The following is a 22,226-nucleotide window of genomic DNA, read 5'->3' as shown; positions in this document are numbered from 1 at the left end:
TGCTAGAAGAGATGTGGCTGCCTAGAAATAGCAATAGGGATGCCAAGATAAGTCAAAGGAAGTGATCCTATCTGAAACCTTAGGATACCAACAATCCTGTGCTGAATAGAATCAGGAGTGTTAAAAAAGTAAATGGAAGATTTGTGCTCATTAACTTTTTGGCCTAAAGCTGCCAAATAAATGTCCAAATCATGTCAAAAGGCTTCAGCTTCCTTGATCCTAGCAAGACCAACAAGAGCATAATCATCAACAAATTGAAGATGGGAAAGAGATGGTAAGCCATTACCCGACCGCCAGCCTTGAATAGAATTCTGAGACACCTGATGCTTAATGAATCTACCCAAGCCTTCAGCCATGATGATGAATAGATATGGGGAGAGAGGGTCACCCTGGCGGAGGCCTCTAGAAGCACCAAATAGTTGAGAAGGTTGACCATTAATAAGAACAGAAAAAGAGGCAGAAGTAACACAACTCATAATCCAACTCACCTAGTCAGAGCTAAATCCAAAAGAAAGAAGAATACTCCTTAGGAAGCTCCATTTAACTCTATCATAGGCCTTTGCCATATCCAGCTTAACAAACATGGCTCTCTCCCTTGAAGTAGCCATAGAGTGAATAGCCTTAGTAGCAATAACCACCCCATCCAAAATTTGTTTGCCAGCAACAAAACCACCTTGTTCTTCTGAGATAATAATGGGAAGCCACCTTTTCAATATCTCAGCAATCAACTTAGTAATAACTTTGTAAACCACATTACATAAGGAAATTGATCTAAAAAACTCCAATTGATTAGCACCCTCTCTCTTAGGAATAAGAGTCAAGAATGTAGAGTTCAAAGCTCGAAGCATCTGCTTGCTAGCATAGGATTCTTTAACCACCTCCAAAAAATCATGATTAATGATGTCCCAAAATTCCTGAAAGCATTCAACTGGAAAGCCATCAGGACTAGGAGCCTTCCCCTTAGGCATGCCAAAGACCACCTCCTCCAGCTCTTCCAAAGAAATAGGACGCATGAGATAATCATTCATTTCCTGAGTGATAAGGGAAGGAATACAGGACAAAATAAGATTTTCTTCATTATCAGCAGGAGGAGAGTCCTCAGAGAAGAGGGTAGAGAAGTACCAAATAGCCTCCTAGAACAAAGCTGGCAAGGAATTCAGTTGGATACCTTGAGAATTAACCAAAGAAGAGATAGTGCTCTGATTCCGGCGAGATTGCACTGTTTTATGGAAAATGGCAGTGTTACGATCACCTTCCTGGAGCCAATCAACTCTAGCCTTTTGCTTCCAAAAAATTTCCTCTCAAAGTTCCCATTCTTCTAGAGCTCTAGAAGCAAGGGATTCAACCTTGCCAAGATCCTCTGAGAAACCTCGATCTCTAATCTCCCTTGTAATGACATCAAGATCTTCTTGAGAAAGCCTCTTCATAAAGTGAAGGTTTCCAAAGCATTCCCTATTCCATATCTTGAGCTTCCTTTTAACATATTGAAGCCTTTTAGAAAATGAGAACATTGCAGTACCATATGTAGGAGTACGATCTTTCCACCAACAAAAAACACAATCATGAAGAGAGGAGTCTCGAAGCCACATCAACTGGAACTTAAAAGGAGGATGCTTCATAACATAAGCCCCTATAGTGGAAAATTTGATTGGCCAATGATCTGAACCCCTCCAATCAAGGATTTTTGAAGAGATAGTAAGGGTGCCACTAACCTAGAAGCAAGAAACAAGAAATCTATCCAGACGTTCTGAGATAGCATCAACACCAGTCCTGCAATTATTCCAGGTATAGAGACCATTAGAAGGCTTAACATCAGAGAGATGCAAAAGAGATATATGTTGCCAAAGAAGAGCAGAAGAAGGCCCCAATCTAGCCAAACCACCATGATTCTCCTCCAGACTTAAAACTGAATTGAAGTCCCCTGCTAACACCCAAGGATGATAAGGATGAAAATTTCTAACATATTGAATATGTTCCCAAAGTTCCTCCTTTCCCACAAGATCAACAGGTGCATACACATTAGTAACCATGATTACCTCTCCTGAGTCTAGAGAAGAAGCTACCATAGAGAGAACTAAGCGAGAAGACATCCAGCCAAGAGGAGAAATTTTTTGAGGATCCCAAAATATAGCTAAACCACCCGCACTTCCTATTGCCCTAACACACTGGCATTGGCCACGAGACCAAATACTAGAGGCATGTTGGACCATAGACTCCACAAAGAGCTTAGTCTCTTGGATACAAAAAACATCAGGGCTATGATCAACCACCAAGTTATGAATAGCCTTTTGTCTAGGGATGCTATTCAAACCCCTTACATTCCATGAGAGAATAATCATCATTGGGTAGAATTGGGAAAATGAGAATCCAAAGGTTTCACTGAACCAGACTCAATCAATATATCTCCTGTGAGTTTAATCTTCTCTTGGTCTATTTTGCACCCACTCCTTAGAGGAGGAGTAGAAGAAGCCCACTTAAAGGGTCGAGACATCAACCCCAAGGGGAGAGGAGAAACCTTGCTCTTACTTGATGATAGCACATCCTTAACCAAGTCAGCTAAAACAACATCATTATCCTCCAACACTACAGGAGTCACCAGAGCCTTTGTCACAGGAGCTACAGGGACCTCACAGTTCTGATATACTACAACTTGGGATGCCCCACAAGCATCATTAGGAACAAATCTCTCATCTAGGCAAACTGGATCAGAAGAGATAGAAGGAGGAATACCCTCCTCTAGAACCATACTATCCAGCACCTCAAAGCGGTTAAAACCTGAATCAGATAATCTTTCTTTCAAAGGCCTCTTTTGACCACAGCCCTTAGCATGAGCGCGAATAGGGGTAAATCCATCCTTATCCTGCATTTGAGCCTTACCCTATACCTGTAGCATCTTGCAGATTCATCCCCTTGGTAGTATTAGCCATTTGAGATTTTCCTTTCCCTGTAGTATCTGCCAAACCACCAGTATTTTCTGTTGTAGAACAATCCACTCCTTTGAAACTTGAGTTACGGGGGCACTGATGCAGTAAATGACCATACTCATGACAAATCTGGCAACGGAAAGGGAGAGATTCATAATCTAACTACTGCACCCAAGAAAAATCCTCCATACAAATTTCCAAAGAATCTAATAATGGGTTATTCAAATTAATTTCAACACAAATTCTAGCATAAGAAATAACCTTTTTATCGAGGGATTGATGTGCGATCACAGCCAGCTTCCCCAACAAAGAAGCAATTTGTCGAAGGATGTCTTCACGCCAAAATTCTAAGGAAAGATGAGGCAAGCGAACCCAAACTGGCACTGTTGAAGGGAGATCCTTAGCAGAATTAAAACCTGAATGCCAAGGTTTGATAAATAACCCCACATGGTTGTAGAAATAAGAGCCTCCTTCAAAAACACGATCCCAATCAGACATGCAAGAGAATACAACAAAAAAATAACTATTCCCCGCCAACATAATCTCCATATCGCCTTCCACCTGCCATGAGTGGCAGATCCATGCCTCAAGAGCAGATAGGGAAATCCGGATTCCAAGAAATTGGCATATCAAAGCATGCTTGGTTCAATAATCAATGTCCTCCATTACAGCCATTGGAGGAATAACCTGAACAGGGCGATCATGGCTACACGGAAAATAATCATTAAATTTTTGCAACTTGGAGCTCTCCCCTGAATAAAATGATTCAGATCACATTGCATGCATAGTTGCAGAAGAACCATCTATTCTCACCAACGGAGAAGAAATCCCAGGCACTGCCATGCAAACAATAAAACCCCAATCCAAAATTGACTGCAGAAGATTTCCTAAAACACCGACACAAATTATGTCCAGTAGCTAGCAATCCAAACAGAATAGAAAAATAGTAAAGATCAAACACCAAGAATAGGCTAGGGGAAAAACCCTAGCCCAGCTGGCAGCCAACGCTTCTCCACATTCTCCCCAACATTCAACTACTTCATTTTTTATTTTATGATTTAATAATTTAATATTTAATTTAGAAGTTTGTAACTTCTGCTATTTCTTTTTTATTGACAAAGAATCTTGGCATATTTCTGTTGTGTTGGGCATTTGTGCTACCATTGTATAGAACGCCTCTCGGCGTAAAGATAACCTTACGTAAAATGTCTAGTGAAACACAACTGAAATGGTAAAAAATAATTATTCATGTGGTTCTTGGAATCGAATGAGTAAAAGGAAGGTAGCGAAATAAAGAGTTATTTTTCTCAGATCCATCCGTAGAATTGTTTCAGGTGGCGCTGCCCCACTCGCAGATGGGGGTGCATTATCCCACACTCTATCGTATTTTAAACAAATTGTCACAGCATCAGTGAGCGAGTTATAAGCGCAACCCTTATCCTGATAGAGAAGACTGCTATTATTCTCCATCAACTTCTTATAATTATGTTCAGCTTTCGTTCGTCTTTGTTTTCCTCGTTAAAATTTTGCATGATAGAAAGATATATTAAGTTACTTGTAATTTTTATTATTGATTGTTAGGATTAATTTAATTCTGAAAACATAATTTATTACATAAGGTGTGTTTTACTGATTGGTAAGGCCTTGTTCTATGTCGTACAAAATATGTAGTGCATGTTTCTCCAAGGTAGTTTGTTTAACTACAAAATTGTAGCTATGAAGCATTTTATACACCTCTGCTACAATTATGCATATTTGAGAATTAATACTTAAAATTTTATCTTAAATTCTATTTCTTAAACATCAATTTTTTTCAATTAAAAATATATACTTGTTCTTTACATTTAAATCTATTAACGAATAGAAAGGTAATATTTTTGTATATGTTGGGTAAATTATGAACAATTTTAAATTGAAATATTATATTTAGAACATATTCTTCTTAATAGTATAAATATTCTTAAATAATAGCTTAACACAATTGTTTAATGCAAAAAATTGTCATTTAATATTCAAAGTTAATTAGTTGCATTCATTCATTTAGTAGTCTATTGAAGAAGAAACTTGTCAATAGACAACATATTATATTTAGGTAAAAACTATACTACATAGGCCATTTCTAAATGAAGGAATAGTTTTAGTAGGGATCAATAATAATTTATTATTAATATTATTAAAATAGTATTTTTTAAATAAAAATATAGACTAGATGTTTGAAATATTCATTTACAACAAAAATATCATATTAAGTAAAATAAGATGTCATTTTTTAATCGGTCCCCTTTACTCCTTTACCACGGCTTTTTGCTCTCATATTTTAAATCTTTAAAATTCACTATGAACAAATATTATAAAGAAATTAGGCAAGAGCATAGAATGCATCAATAAATTGTGAGTCTCACATCGAGGATGTCTTGGATTTGAATCTACTCAAGATTAACACATAATAATAATTAATCTAACAATAACAATAAAATGAATAATAAATAATCTAGGCTTGGGTTGATACTGAGTAAGTAGGATAGAAAAGGGAATATAGCTACTTGAATTATGAGTCAAATATGCAAATAAGAAATAAAGAAATGTAAAAAAGTGATTATATGAATAAGACTACCTATGTTGTTAAATATACATTGATTTTTCACTCAATAGGAGAAACTTCAAGAACATAGAATGTAAAAGAAAAATTATACATCAAGCAACCTAAAGATAGGAAATGAGTATAACCAATGTAAGTACCATATGAAAAAAATTGAAGCTAAAATGAGGAAAAAGAGAACACAATAATTGTTAGAAATGGAGGAAGGAAAAAGAAGTGTGGAAAAATATGGAAGAAGTTGGGCTAATGCCTTATATCGAAAGGATGAAAATGGTGAAACTTGATGTGATGGACGACTTCTTTTTTGGATGGAATAATAGCAAAGTCAATTTGGGAGAGAGGAGATTGAATCTCAACACTGCAGTAATGGCAAAAATTGTAGGGCTCAGTGTGAAAGCTAAGCTCTTTTTTTGAAACCTTAATTTCTCTAAAGTGGCTATTAAGAAATTCCCTAAAGACACTATTGGCTAGATGATTAAGTAGGAGGGTAGTATTTTTCTTACATCTTTTATTAAGATGTTATGGCAGCTTGTTCTTGTTGCAATGATGGGGTATATTTACCTTAATGGGAGATATGATAGGGCCCATACTTACCACTTTGTGTTGTTAAACCACTTTAGATATAAGAAAAAGGTGTCTTTCCCCTTCTATTTGTTGTTCTTGTTGTCTCATAGTATTAATGTGTTGAGGTATAATCCTAACAAACCCATTATGCATGATGGTTGACGAGAATGATTGATATTGAGGTGAAAAAAAATTGTTTTTGATCTGATTCTGAGGAAAATTGAAGATCAATGTGAAAAAAAGCCAAGCTCAGGGGAAAAAGTAGAGAAGTGTAAAAGAATTTTAGGAGAATTGGGGCTTGAAAACCCTGGCTCTAGCAAAAAGGAGAAGGAAAAAGTCAATAATTTTGATATGATCTTTGATAATGAGGAAGACACTAATTATGAAAAGAGAAAGAGGAGAAAGTAGGTCACAAAAAAGTTGAGATGGAAATAAATAATTCAAAAGAAGAGGAAAACTTTGAATTACTCGAAAGAATGTTTAGAGGTGGTATGGACTCCCCTCGCTCACTACAATTTGTTTCAAACGAGATAATTACTTTGGTGGTTAAACATAAAGAGACTTAGGTCAATCAGAATGAGACGAACCCCCTGCTACCACTAATAAAAAAGATAATGTATATTTAAAGAACAACTTAGATGAGAAAGAACCTAAAGAAGCCTTCAGTCTTATGGATTATGAGGAGTCGATAGACCATGATGCATATATCTCTCTAAGTGATGTAGAAAGGAAGACAATTAGGTGCCAGTCTATAAAAAGGGACAAAGTGTTCTTTGAAGAGAAGTAAAAGAGTAAGTAGAGAATCCCTATGTTACATATTGTTGACAAGGATGGAGTCAATGTTAAACTTACGATGGTTGTCACATTAGAGATCTAGTTTTTTATCCTCCCCATGGGATTTTCAAAATTGCTAAAGCCATTTCCCTGTATTCTTTTTTAATAGATCTATGGATTTTTCACTCATTCAATATGTTGAACCTAAAATTTAGATCATTAAAGGGGACAATCGAAGAGATATATAAAAATAATGTCAAGATTCAATAGAAGGAGAGTGTCAATGAGCAGCAAGGTAGCTATTAGGTAATAGAAAATTCGAAGAAGATTGATACAAGGGAAAAAGTCACCAAGGACATGTTTACTAAATGCTTGGAAATGTTGGATTGTTCAGTTGAGTGTTTAAAAAGAGTGTTGAGTCATTCAGACTAAGCAATGAGGTAAAGTTGGTGCTTGACTAAGAGGAAGCTGAAAATGACAAAGAGGAGGCTAGACCTAGGAAGAAAATTTGGTCTAGCCCAAAGAAGAAATAGAAGAAAGAGACCTAGATTGACCAGTAATGCATCAAATAGGTCATTAAGAAGATAAAAAGTATTAGTAGGAGATGAAAGACAAGGTTGAAGCTTTAGCCTATTTTATTCCACTCTTTCGTTGTCTCTTTTTTGGTTTTGTTTTCTCTAGTTTGGAAGTTTGTTGTGTCTCTATAGTTTATGAGTTTGGTGTTGGCTTTAGCCAAGTTTTTTTGGAAATGGTTGTGGGTGTTTCTATTGGTTAGAAAAAAAATTTGTATTGGGACTTTCAATTCATTATCTTTCTATAAAATTATTGGGGTTTTAGGTACCCTACAAAAAACATTATTTAACCTTAATAAAAAAACACATGAAAAATACTAAATGAATAAATTAAGATATAAGCATATCAAACATACTAAATACTAATTTTAATATACATAAGTATAGCCATAGAATGTGTAAATAAATTAAAATCCTTGGTGACAATATAAAAATATGTTATATTAAATCAGTATAGATGAGAATCGAGTACATTAAATAAATTTTATTTCATTAAAAAATAACGTATATAATATAATTTGAATATTTGATTTGGATAAACAAGTGAATAGTTTGCCATATGTTCTTGTATGTCCTTATTTATTGAGGTAGTACACAAGTAGATCTTCACACTACTTGATTAATTAATAATGAAACCATGTAACTAGATTTTAAAAAAAAGGATTTTTCAAATTCAAAATGTCTTCCACTCATAAATAAATTCTATAAAATACACAACTTCTCTTAAGAATAACTAAGAAAACTCTAAACCTTTAAAAACAATCTTGTTTTTTTAACACATTTTAAGATTTTTTTTGCATTTTACTCTATTTCGTATTTTTTAAAAATATATCCTATAAAGCTATGATTCGATCTAAATATACTTTAAACTAAGATAAGAACAATTGGCAACTAATTTTTGAAATTAGAAACAAAATTTTGAAGTTCTCATAAAACACATGTTTCTAAGAAAGGAGAGGAAAAACTAAAACTTAATTTTGAAGGTCTAAAATAATTTTTTGGCTAAAAAAAAATGTTGAGACAACCACTAAGAGACATAGCTAAGTTGGACAAAGCTACTTTTAAAATTTCAAGAAAACTACATATTCAAGTACCAATTTATATGCATCCAAACCCCCTACAATTTATTATTATTGTAGTATTAATCATTATTGTGTGTTAATAATGAGTAGATTCAAACCTAAGACCTCCCTAATGAGGTTCATTATTTACCCCTGCATTGCAAACTCTTGACTTACATCATTCTTTTAATTATAACTAAATACACATATAGTCAATATTAAAACTCAAAACAAAAAAATCTCTCATTCTATTCTATATACTTATTAAAATGGAATTCTTATTGGAATTTTTTTTTTTAATAATTAAATATATTATTATGATTTTAAATAGTTATATGTCTATTGTTCATTCACCATTGTCTTTGAACAATAATTGAGGATAATCTCTTTCCTAATTTATAATGTTTCAATCTTCAACCATAATAATGTTCAATGTATATCTTTTCTCTTTTTCCAGCTATGTATATCTTGGTTAGGTAATTTTCTATCTTCTAATTCTTTTTCTTCAATTATTTTTTATCATGGTGTTCATTTATAAAATATTAACACAAAACTCAAAAAATTAAACTCTATTACAGATAATGACTTCTTAGATATCAATGTAAAAATAATAGAATTTTTTACCTATCTCTTTCTATTTGATGTTTGATACAAATGTCTAATAAAAATATTTTAAGAAAATTGATTTAACACCTTATATATCAAATTGGAAGGTTCAATAGAATACTATGCATCCAATTTAAATTTTAAATTTTAAAACTCAATAACCTTTATTAGTATTTTTTCTAAGAGTCAAAAACCACATTAGAAATAAATTTTATTATTTATACCAACCTTCTATTATGTTTATATTTGTACATATTATTTACCTATTAGATTATAAATAAATATACAACCAATCAAAATCATACTTTCTACCTTACTCTCAACATGCATAATATCTTCTTCGTCATAATCACAAATCAAATATTTCTTAAATTTTTCAAATAATGGTAACCAAAATATATAAATATTGGTAAATAAAAGTAATACTATAAATAAAATATTCTAAAATCTATTAGAACTTATTCAAGAACCTATATATATATATATATATATATATATATATATATATATATATATATATATATATATATATATATATATATATATATATATATATATATATATATATATATATATATATATATCTCAATTGACCCATGCAAGAAAATAGTTTTGAAATAGATTAAGCACTCATGGAAAACTCAACAAAATACCAAATTCTTATTGAAGGAGTTTTATCAAACATTCTTAAATAGTCCATTCATGTTTTCATTATTAATCCCTTTATGAAAAAAAAGCATATTTATAACATAGAGAGTAATTTAATTGACAAGAGTAATAGATTCATGTCCTTGTTTTAATTATAACTAAATACAAAAAATATTAAAATTAAATCTTAAACCAACAACTTTTCTTAAACTACTTTATTTACTTATTATAATGGACATTTTTAATATTTTTTTCATATTAATAACTAAATATATTTTATAGTTAAATTAAATGGTTTGATTCATATTCTAATTATATTTAGTACTGTGATTATTATTTTACAAAATTTTATAAATCTAACGATATATTATTTTGACTAATATACAATAATAATTAATTAATTAATTTAAATGACAAGTCCTAGTCACTAAGTAGCACTTGTTTCTGAATAATATCAATATAATAGTTAATAATATTGTAATTAGGGTACTAGTTATTGACTTCCACTCGATTAGATTCATAATATGAAGGTAGAAATACTTTTGAAAGTTCAACTGGATACCATATTCATTAAGCATTTTGTTTTAATTTTAGAATATACATTTTCTAATACTTAAGATTTGTTTAACCTCATATAGTATGTTATACTTTTTATTATAATAATTAAAATACTTAATTTAATGATAATGTAAAATACTTTTAAGGTACACATTTATTTTATAGGAGGGAGGATGACAAATAAGGTTTTTCTATAATTATTATTAGAACACATGTTGCATAAAAGACTATTTTAATTTTTCCCAAGTTTACTTTAATTATAATGGTTTTTAAGTAAGTACTTAAACCATAACATGTGCATAATGAGTAATGACACTATAATTGTACCATTCGTTCAAGCTTTGCATTGATTAGATTTTATGGAAATGAGGAAGAAATATAAATGTGTATTATTATGTTCCTAGTAAATAATATATAGAATGCATAATGTATTAATATACATGGGTATTCAATAAAAAATCATATAATATATACATCATGTCACCTAACTTAATTTAAAATTTAACCAAATGATTATAAAGTGTGTTACTTTTTATTAGTTACTCTATGCTAACTTTATAAATGCAATACTAACTATAATAAGCATAATAAGTACACAATAATTCTAAAAGTGAACAACTTAAAAACAAAAATTAAAGTTTTAAATTTACATAATTAGGTACATGAGAGATTTAAATCATTAGTAATAAATACAAAACATTTAAAGGAATAGGAAAACCAAAGAACAAAAGATGATATGATGGTCTTGAGGACAAAATATAGACCAAGAAAGGAAGAACTCAATTAAACAATGCAAAGTAAAAATTACCTAGAAACATGGGACAATAGTCCTCTATCAATTATTGATAAATTTGTAACCTTTCTAACATGCAACATAAAAGGATCCACAATATTAATCTCACTTCCCTTCACATTAGTTGATGATGTTTTAATTAGTGTGTTAGTTGATGTTTTATTAATGAGAAACCCATGTAGAGAAAATAATACTCATACATTTGTATCACTATCTAAGGAGGAATAAAATATATTTATTCACATCGTTAAATCATAAAGAACTAAAAATTTCATTCTCTAGACCAATGTTAATGGTATTTTACCCTTTTACATACTCATGTTACTTTCTCAAGTATCAACAATGAATAGATCCCCACCCAAACTTTCCCATGGAATATATCATAACTATGAGTATCTTTGTTTAGAGAAATCTTTTTAACAAGCTTTCCCTTAGGGCTGATTGGGACTTCTTTTCCTTTCCCTAGAACTAGCCTAGCTTTGTTCTATCTTTCTTGGTTGTTGTTTGTGGGCTGCTAGACCTTTTTTTTATTACTTTTTCATATAAATTCATGTTGGTGGGATTCTAGATCCCCTTTCAAATCTATTTGCATGGGGTTTAGGGTTCCCAAAAAAACTTCTTTTACAATAAATCAAAAACATTATAGAACACAAGTAAATCATGTATACACATAGTTCTATTATATTCCAAAAAAATTTATGTGTATCTTCTTCCAATGAACCTCATAGACACAAATAACATGGCTATTGTACCTATTATACTGGGTTAGATAATTTCTTCACCTTAACATACCAAAAATTCATCTTTAGTATAAGAGGCCTTAACCACATATAGTGTTTCCATAAATAAATATAATTTCTTAACTCAACCAAATTTCCAGTAATCTTCCCCTTTGGCATTGATGGAAACACTTAGTGAATAATTAGCTAACTATCAAAAATGTCCAAAACTTGAGAACTTTGATCTATACAAAACTTTATCTTCCTTATGCATATCTTACAATCCTATTTAATATTTTCTTGCTCTCACTTTGTATGTATATACTTTTTCCCCTTATATTTTTCACCTTAGCAGTTTTTGTCAATGCAGTCTAATGAGTATCTAAATCATCTATCACCTATTTCAAGTTATCTACAATGTTAATTTCTTGTAATGGTGTATGCATAAGTAATGTATAATTATGTCCAAATATTTCTCAAGTATCCTCACATGCTTCTCTGATTTATTCTTTTATTTATCTTTAGCCATTGCGAATGAAAGAATGGTATTTTCATGAATCCATTCATTCATGTCCTCTTTCACCAATTTAGTGATATCCTTAGTTAGACTGCTACTTTTCATATGTTTTTGAAGAGATTTTCTTAATGTAACAAGTGTAGTATTCTCTTTTTCTTCCCCTACTGACCTTTGTTCTATCATAGTAGTATGAGATTCTACTTTGTTCTTGTTATCATCTACTATGGAAAATGAATATTTATATTCATTTTCCATAGATGTTAATCATTTGTAACCTAGATCCATATAATTTTATCTTAGGTCCCCATCTTTATTTTTTCCTACTTCTATAGCTTGTTCCTTATCACTATCACATGTTTGTCCTCTCATGTCAACTACCTCTATCATGATGTCTTTGATGTCTATTGTATTATCCAATTTATCATTATGTTTAACCTTTTCTAGCTCTTATGTTGTGGCTTCAATAGTAATTGGTACTCCACTTACAAATAAATCTAGTCGTCTCACAACACAAAAAAATTGGAATTTTGTCATCCTCATTACTATCCTTATCAGTGGGCTCATTAATTCTTACTCCAACTAATCTCTTCTTGGGTTTTGAATTCTTAAGAATGAGATAATTTAGTAATTCTATTGATTCCTTCTATGTTTCATCTCCCACCACATAAGATAAGGCAACCATTAGCTTAACTAGTCTCATCTGGGTTCTTAACTTAGGTTTGGCATTGTCCAATACTTCATTCATCTCATGATAGGTGAAAAGTGTGTGAAGTTCACACATGTTATCCTCTCTCATCTTCTTATCTTCTTCCAATGAGCCCATTTTCTTTTCTTCCATCTTACTGCATAGATGATCATGGATGCTACCCTTGATCTCTACCAAGTTCCTTTTAAAATTCAAATATACTTGATAATTGAAGCCTCACTAATAATCTCTTTTTGATTAATTAAAAAAATATATTGAAGGGACCTGAAACCCTTTACAACTAAATTACATACAAATATTATATATAAACCATGTCTTAAAAGACTACAAAAGGAAAAAACCATGACAATAAAAATAAGAGAAATAAAATGTTACATACCTAGTAGAGTAGAATACCCAAAAGTAATATGAAAAAGAGAGAAAACAAAGAGTAACACTAGTAGTATCAGTAGACACAACTAGCAAACAAGACAAAGAAGTAAAAACCAAAAAAGAGAGATGAACATTAAACAGTTTTTTTAAGGATCTCAGCAAACTACATCTTAAGATCCTCCATCCTATCAAAGGTCATTTTAATCTCATTAGTATCAATTTTTCACATGTTCGGCGGCTCCTTAGATGCAGTTTTCTTTTTCATGTTTACTTTGGTTCTTTTTCCTGAGCCTTCCTTCTGACTAGAAAATCACATCTCCTAAAGATCCACCTTAACAATCTATTTGTTGTTTTTTTCTTGCATACCATAGAGGCTCTTCAAGTGAGTGGAAGAGGATTTAAGGTCCTCATGGCTATGGAGAAGAATAAACCTTAGAAGCATCTTATTCTTCTTCATTCTGTCATTCAAAAGAAGCATTTATCATGAGGAGATTGTTTCTTCTTTTTTGAGCTACCTTCATGAGAAGTCTCACTCTTTCTCTTGTCCTTCTCATTTTTGGATTCCAACAAAATATCCACCTTACTATTCCACCAATACTCAACGATGAGCAAAATCAAACCCTTATGAAGCACTCACTTAATGGAATTAATTATGTTAATTTTAATGCCCTTCCCCAAAGAAGATAGTAAGGAAAATTAATAAGGATTTTTTAAATTGATAAGTTATGTTTACTTTCCTTTCTCTTATTGAGGTGGAGGCGTTGAATGAAAAATGGAACATTTAGACATATCTTTGGAAGGTTGTGGGAGCTTTTTGGAGACCACCTGATTAGGCTATGGGTTGTTTTAAAACCATTTTCTCTGGAGTTTTGAGATTGTGATATTCCAGCTTGAGCCTTTTATGCTTGTTCTCTTGGAGACGATTTCTGTTTTGATGTTTCTTAGGCTACTAATGATTTTTTTTAAAATCTTTCGAAGCTTTCTGTTATCATGATTAAATTTACATCAAAGTTTGGTTGTACCAAATTTGAATAACGCTTCAAAACCAATTTATACGTAACCACATACTTCTTTAAAATACTTGCGTCCTTCTAACTAGATAACGTTTTTATAACTTAAAATTCGGTTTCGTCTTACGGACAAAGAAAGAACCCTTTGCCAGCCAACATCGAGGGTACAATTCGATATTTTGACGGCGTGGAGTTCGACGTAACTAAACCAGCTACCCATTTCCTTTCTCCAGTAGAATTCGCATAGTGGAAAAATATTTTTATTGATCGATGGAGCCGACATCTTTGATTTGAGAGCTTTTTAATCAATTCGGACGCTGAAAATATTTGGTAATCGTTACTAGAAAGAAAATTAAGTTAATAGGATTTTGAGAAAGAAATACATTAACTTAAGAAATTGATATGGAATGGAAAATTACAATTCAAAATAAAATCTACGTGCGTCTGAATTAAAAGAAAATATTGCAATGATACTTAATCGAAAAGTCGCATTATCAATCTTCATAATAACACTTACGTTTCTTCATATTACTTAGGAAGGTTTGGTTTATTTGAGCGAATTTTGTAGGCTAAATATTTTTGTTTGCAAACTGAACACAGTTGTGGAGTTTCTCTGTGAATACCTGGTGAAATTCTCCAGATATGGCGAAGGTTATGATCGGTAACAATCCTCAAAGGGATAAAGGAAACTCAAATTGCAATGGATTGTTGGCATGGCTGAAAAACGGTGGCTTAGGAGACTATATACACTCTCCCGAGTACATATCCACGCTGGACTTCTCTGCGCAGAATCTCCGATATAGAGAACCTCAAATACGCGGACCTGACATTATCATTATCCCCGAAGACAAATCCCACCTGCAACTATTTGTGAAACTATTCCTAAATTACCTTAGGTCGAACGGGCAATGGTAAATGTTTGTTTTAAAAATGGAAGAAAATCAGTTATTATTTCTTAACTATTGAATAGGTAAAAACAAAGTAATGTGTAAAATCGAGTTGATTCTTACCGTGTAGGATAAAAATCAAGTGGGAGATTCGTGTTCGATGTGGAGGACACAGCTACGAGGGAATTTCCTACAGTGCGGAATCTCCTTTTGTGCTTATCGATCTTCTGAAGCTGAACAAGGTCACAGTGGACACCAAATCAGAGACGGCATGGTGTTGGTGATGTTGGCCTCCACCTGTCTGTTTAATCTTCCCTGCCCTTACCTACTCCAACTACTTGATTTATTACTTTTTTTCATCAAGAGTTCTAGATCTCTCATTTTAAACTATGCTTCTAGATTGTTAGGTTTAGGTTTAGGGTATTTCCAAAGAGTCGGTTGTAATATTTTTCCTCTTCTCGGCTAATAGTAGATTTCTCTAAAATATTGTATGCTTTCTTATAAAAGATTGTATATACTCATTTGATATGATGGTGGAATAAATATAATATAATTTATTGTGTGGCAACACATTGTATTGTTTTGTGTCTGTGTTTGTGTTATTTTTGTCCTCTGCCTATCCATCAAATTGGTGTCAGAGTTGTAGAAAATCTGGGCATTATTTTTATGGGAAGATGTCATTGTGGGTGAAGGGCAAATGAGAGCAAAAAGATCTAAGGAGGAGATCATAGTTTCTATGTGAGGAAGGAAGAGAAAGGGTTTGTAGTGGTTACACGTCAGAAAGTTTTACTATTAAATCATGGCAGGAACTAGTGGAAGTATTTCATAGCTACAAATTCCTACTTTCAATGAAAAAAATTATGATTATTGGAGCATCAAGATGAAAACACTTTTTCGTTCTCAGGATATTTGGGGTTTAGTTGAAAGTGGGTTCTCTGAACCAGTAAACCAGCAAGCATATAAAGCTCTTTCACAAGCTGAAAAAGATTTATTAAAAGAAAATAGGAAAAAGGATGCTAAGGCATTGTTCTTTATTCAACAGGCAATGGAGGAAGCAATATTTTCAAAGGTAGCTATTGTTGCAAGCTCAAAGCAAGCATGGGACAACTTGCAATCAACATACCAGGGCACAGGAAAGGTAAAAGCTTCAAAGTTACAAAATCTTAGAAGAGATTTTGAAAATTTGCAAATGAAAGATTCAGATTCAGTAGACTCATTTTTCACTCAAACAATGGGGATAGTAAATTAGATTAGATCATATGGAGAAACCCTTGGGGATCAACAAGTTGTAGAGAAAATACTTAGAAGTCTACCAAATAAGTTTGATTCAAGAGTTGCAGCCATTGAAGAATCTAAGGATCTCTCCTTGCTATCAATAGATGAGTTAATGGGTTCTCTTTTATCACATGAACAAAGGTTGAATCGTTCGAGAACTTCATCATTGGAGACTGTTTTCAAGACTCAACTTTCATTTGGAAGAACAAGAAGAAGATCAGATCATAGTAGAGGCAGAGGACGTTTTACACCAAGAGGAGGAAGAGAAAATCAATAGTTTGAGAGTAGAAGGCTAGCATCAAGCTCACAAACCAATTTCACATCAACAAGAGGAAGGGGGAGAAACCATCATCAAGGAGAAAGGTATGACAAATCTAACATCCAATGTCATTATTGTAATAAATTTGGGCATTTTGCATCTGAGTATAGAAAAAGGCAATATGATATGAATAGGCAAAAGGCACATTTTACAAATGAAAGTTAGCCCAACACTAGTGAGCAAAACACCATCTTGATAACATGCAATGTTGCACAAGAGAGTTCTAAAGAAGTATGGTTCTTAGATAGTGGTTGTAGTAACCATATGAGTGGGTCTAAAGAGATATTCTCAACAATAGATGAATCAGTAAAATCAGAGGTTAAGTTGGGGAATGATCATCAAATCGCAGTCATGGGAAAAGGCTCAATTAGCATAAGAACTAAGAAAGGTGAAGAAAAAAAAATTCTTGATGTATATTATATTCCTGAATTGCAACACAATCTCATAAGCATTGGACAACTAGTACAAAAGGGATATAGAATATATTTTAAAAATGGTGAATGTGTGATTCTAGATAAAAGACCAAGCAATAAGCTGATTGCAAAAGTTGAAATGACTCAAAATAGAATGTTCCCACTTAATATCCAAAGTGAATTATTCTTAGATCCAAATGAATTGCAAAAAGTAGATGAATCTGCATTCAAAGCTTTACACAAAAATGAATCTTGGCTATGGCATTTAAGGTTTGGTCATTTAAATTTTAAATGGTTACAACTCTTATATAAGAAACAAATGGTCTATGGTTGCCATCAATAGAGCCACTTAAGACAACATGTGAGAGTTGTATTTTGGAAAAGTAACAAAGAGAAAAAATTTCAGTTGAAAAGTCTTATAGAGCAAAACATCCACTTGAGATAGTCCATTCAGATCTATGTGGACTAATGCAAACACCATCCTTAAGTGGAAAACTTTATTTCTTGACATTTATTGATGATTTCAGTAGAAAAGTTTGGGTTTATTTTGTGAAGTATAAATCAAAAGTATTTGTTGTCTTTAAAGAATTCAAGGAAAAAGTTGAGAAAGAAAGTGGATACTCTATTAAAACATTAAGAACTGATCAAGGTGGAGAATACATATCAAATGATTTTTTGAATTTTTGCAAAGAAAATGGCATATGGAAACAATTTACAGCAAGGTACACTCCACAACAAAATGGAGTACCAGAAAGAAAAAATAGAACAATTATGGAGATGACAAGGAGTATGTTAAAGAAAAAACACTTGCCAAATGAGTATTGGGCTGAAGCAGTTGCATGTTCAGCATACATACTAAATAGATGTCCAACAAAAGTAGTAATAAATAAAACACCTAAAAAAGCTTGGAGTAGAAGGAAGCACAATATAGCACATTTGAGAGTGTTTAGTTGTGTGGCATAATCATTGGTACCTCAAGAAGTGAGACAAAAAAATAGATGATAGATGAGAGAAGTGCATATTTGTGCAATATAATGAACAATCCAAGGCATATAGGCCATACAATCCCATCACAAAGAAGTTAATAATAAGCCATGATGTTGAGTTTGTAGAAGAAGAAGTATGGGATGGTAGCTTGGATAAGTCAACTACAGTTGCAGCTAGTGTTCTACAAGAAAATGAAACTCAAGATGTGCATTCTACAACACAAACAAATGTTCCTAAAAAACCTACAAGGGCACCTACCACTCAAAACACTACTACCCCAGCAAGCACTAATAGCAGTGAATCATCTAATCCAACACTTGCTTCATTAAGATCAAGAACTATAAATACTTCAAGGAAGACAAGAAGTCTTAGAGACATATATGATGAATTACAAGAGGCTGAAAATGATGACTTATGCATTAATTTTATACTTTTAGCACATGCTGATCCAATTTATTTTGAAGAAGCTATTAAAGATGACAAATAGATTTCAGCCATGGATGAAGAAATTCAGCCAATAGAAAAGAATGATACTTGGGACTTAGTAGATCTTCCTAAAGGCAAGGATGTAATTAAGGTTAAGTGGGTATACAAAACAAAATATAATGTTGATGGAAAAGTGGAGAAACACAAGGCAAGGCTAGTAGCCAAAGGCTTCTCACAGCAACCAGGTATAGACTAAAATGAGACATTTGCACCTGTGGCAAGATTAGACACTATTAGAATGATTTTATCCATTGCAACTCAAAATAAATGGAAGGTTTATCAATTGGACATGAAATCAACATTCTTGAATGGCATTTTAGAAGAAGTGTATATAAAACAACCACCAGGATATGAAATTCTGGGAGAAGAACATAAGGTATACAAGCTAAAGAAGGCACTATATGGCTTGAAGCAAGCTCCTAGACCTTGGTATAGCAGAATAGACTCTTATTTTGTGAATAATGGTTTTGGTAAGTGTGGCTATGAACCAACTTTGTATGTCAGAGTCAACAATGAAGGAGAAATATTAATAGTTTGCTTATATGTAGATGATTTGATAGTCACTGGTAATATTTCAATTAACAATTTCAAGGCAGCCATGAAAAATGAATTTGATATGACTGATTTGGGACTCATGAGATATTTTCTTGGGATACAAGTAAATCAAAATAATCAAGGCATTTTCATTTGTCAAAGTAAGTATGCTACTAATTTGTTGAAAAGATTTAAAATGACAAATGGGAATTCAGCCCCTACACCAGTTGGATTGGGTATAAAACTTAGCAAGAATGATGAAAGTCCTAACATAGAGACAACTTTATTCAAAAGATTAGTTGGCAACCTTTTATATTTGACAGCTACAATACTAGATATAATGCATGGAGTTAGTCTCATTTCTAGATTCATGGACAAACCAAAAGAAACTCATTGGAAAGCTGAAAAGAGGATTCTGAGGTATATAGCTAGAACAAAGAACTTTGGGATCTTATATGCACATTCAAATCATTAAAAGTTTATTGGCTATATAGATAGTGACTGGGCAGGTAGCTTTGATGATAAAAGAAGCACTTCAGGACATATCTTTCACCTAGGGTCATGTGCTATTTCTTAGGCATCAAAGAAGCAACCAATTGTGACATTATCATCGGCTAAAGCAAAATATGTTGCAGCAACATTAGTAGCATGTCAAGCAATATGGATGAGAAGAGTACTTTCAGACTTGAAGCATCCACAAGAAGAACTTACAAGAATATATTGTGATAATAATTCAGCAATTCCTTTATCAAAAAATCATGTCTTTCATCAACGTAGTAAACATATAGATATAAGATATCATTATATTCGTGAATTAGTGAACAATGGTGACATATGTCTTAAGTTTTGGAGGTCCAAAGAACAATTGGAAGACATTTTCACAAAGCCTCTTGCAAAGAATGTCTTTGAACATCTTCGAGAAAGTATTGGTATTACAGACATACATGGCAGTGAAGATTAAGGCAGAGTGTTGGTGATGCTGGCCTCCACCTATCCATTTAATCTTCCCTTCCCTTACCTACTCCAACTACTTCATTTATTGCTTCTTCTCATCGAGAGTTCTAGATCTCTTATTTTAAACTATGCTTCTAGATTGTTAGATTTAGGTTTAGGGTTTTTTCAAACAGTCGGCTATAATATTTTTCCAAAAGTTTGTAAATGTTTTGTCTTCTTGGCTAATAGTAGATTTCTCTAGAATATTGTATGCTTTCTTATAAAAGATTGTATGTACTCATTTGACATGATGATGGAATAAATATAATATAGTTTATTGTGCGACAACACATTGTATTGTTCTGTGTCTGTGTTTGTGTCATCACATGGGTGGAGGGAGGTGCCACTTTAAGAGAAGTTTATTCTGCTATTGCGAAGAGCTCGCCCAAGCTAAGGTTTCCTGCAGGAATTTGCCACATAGTGGGATCCGGGGGTCATTTTGCTGGCGGCGGGCTAGGGTTTCTCTCAAGAAAGTATGACCTTTCAGCTGACAATATTTTGGATGCCCAACTGATAAATGGATCAGACGAGATGGTGGATAGAAGCACAATGGGTAAAGATGTGTTTTGGGCCCTTAGAGGAGGCGGTGGTGGCAGCTGGGGAGTTGTTTATGCCTAGAAAATACAGTTAGTGACGGTGCCTTGAATTCTGACGGCCTTCAAAGTGTTTAGATACGATACAGATACCGTCACATAGATCATTAACAGATGGCAATATGTTGCTCCCAAAATGGAGGACAACATCTTCATGGAAGTAAAGGTCGACTTCAATGACATGAAAACAGTCAGAGCCTTGTTTCGTGGAATACACCTTGGGCGTAAGAATGAATTTCTAGATAAAATTGCTCAGAGCTTCCCAGAGCTTTGCATGGAGTCAGCGGATTGTGAGGAAATGACTTGGATAAAGTTGATAGCCTACGTTAAGAATTAACTAACAGGTATTATTACAAAAAGCTCTACTTCAAAGTGAAGTCAGATTTCACTAAGGTTCCTCTTCCAGAATGTGCACTAAGAGGATTGTGGAGCAGGATAAAGAAAGGGCCGTGTGACATGTATAAAACTTTCTCACCATTGGGAGGGATGATAGACAGGATATCCTCTAGTGCAGCGACATTTCCTCAGTGGGCAGGGACATTGTTCTACATGCATTACAACGCATTGTGGAGTGAGAGTAGAGAAGATGAGCACTACCTCAAGTGGATGAGAGATCTTTACAAATACATGGAACCTTATGTCACTCATTCTCCTAGGGCTGTATATGTGAACTTCTTGACCTTGATCTTGGCACTGGCCACGGTTCTGTGGAAGAGGCTAGGATTTGGGGTGAAAAGTATTTTGGTGCAAATTTTAATAGGCTTGTGGACACTAAAATGCAGGTGGATCCTGCCAACAACTTCAATAATCCTCAGAGCATTCCTCCGAGGAAATCGTACTAGGCATCTGTCGCTGTTGACATGAAAAAAATTTCTATAACCTATTCTGATAGTTAACTAGCTTAAAGGGCATATACCTTAAAAACTTTATAATAGTAATTATATTTCTATTTATATGCACATGACCATGTGCTTGGAACATAAACTTTCAGAGTTTGATATTTATATCGTACTAGATTGTCACTGATGTGCATGAAACATTTCCCTTCTGTGAATTCTACTGTGATATAGGTGTGAATACTCTATATATTAGAGCTTTCATAATTAAGATTATTTATTAGATACTTTTATCATTAATAATTTTAGTGCTCTGGAATTTTGAGTTGGATGTGGATTGGTTGTCTGCTATATTTTTAAATATAGATTATCTAAATATTCATGGAAGATTTCTTCTCACATAGCATAAATTATTTTCTTTTCTTCTATGTAAACATTTTTTTTTTTTTTTTTGAGAAAATCACCCTTTATGTCATTCAT

The 22,226-nt window shown here is 32.9% G+C and overlaps 1 pseudogene; it reads left to right on the top strand.

Annotated features, from left to right (window-relative positions):
- Positions 1–15,065: 15,065 nt before the first annotated feature.
- On the top strand, positions 15,066–21,752 carry LOC149547130 (berberine bridge enzyme-like D-2 pseudogene; annotated as a pseudogene).
- The last annotated feature ends 474 nt before the right edge of the window (positions 21,753–22,226 follow it).

Source organism: Cupressus sempervirens, chromosome 7 (genome assembly GCF_028749045.1).
Source record: "Cupressus sempervirens isolate cs-2001-9-10 chromosome 7, ASM2874904v1, whole genome shotgun sequence".
In the NCBI taxonomy this organism is placed as follows: domain Eukaryota; kingdom Viridiplantae; phylum Streptophyta; class Pinopsida; order Cupressales; family Cupressaceae; genus Cupressus; species Cupressus sempervirens.
This window is presented reverse-complemented; position numbering and strand designations above follow the sequence as displayed.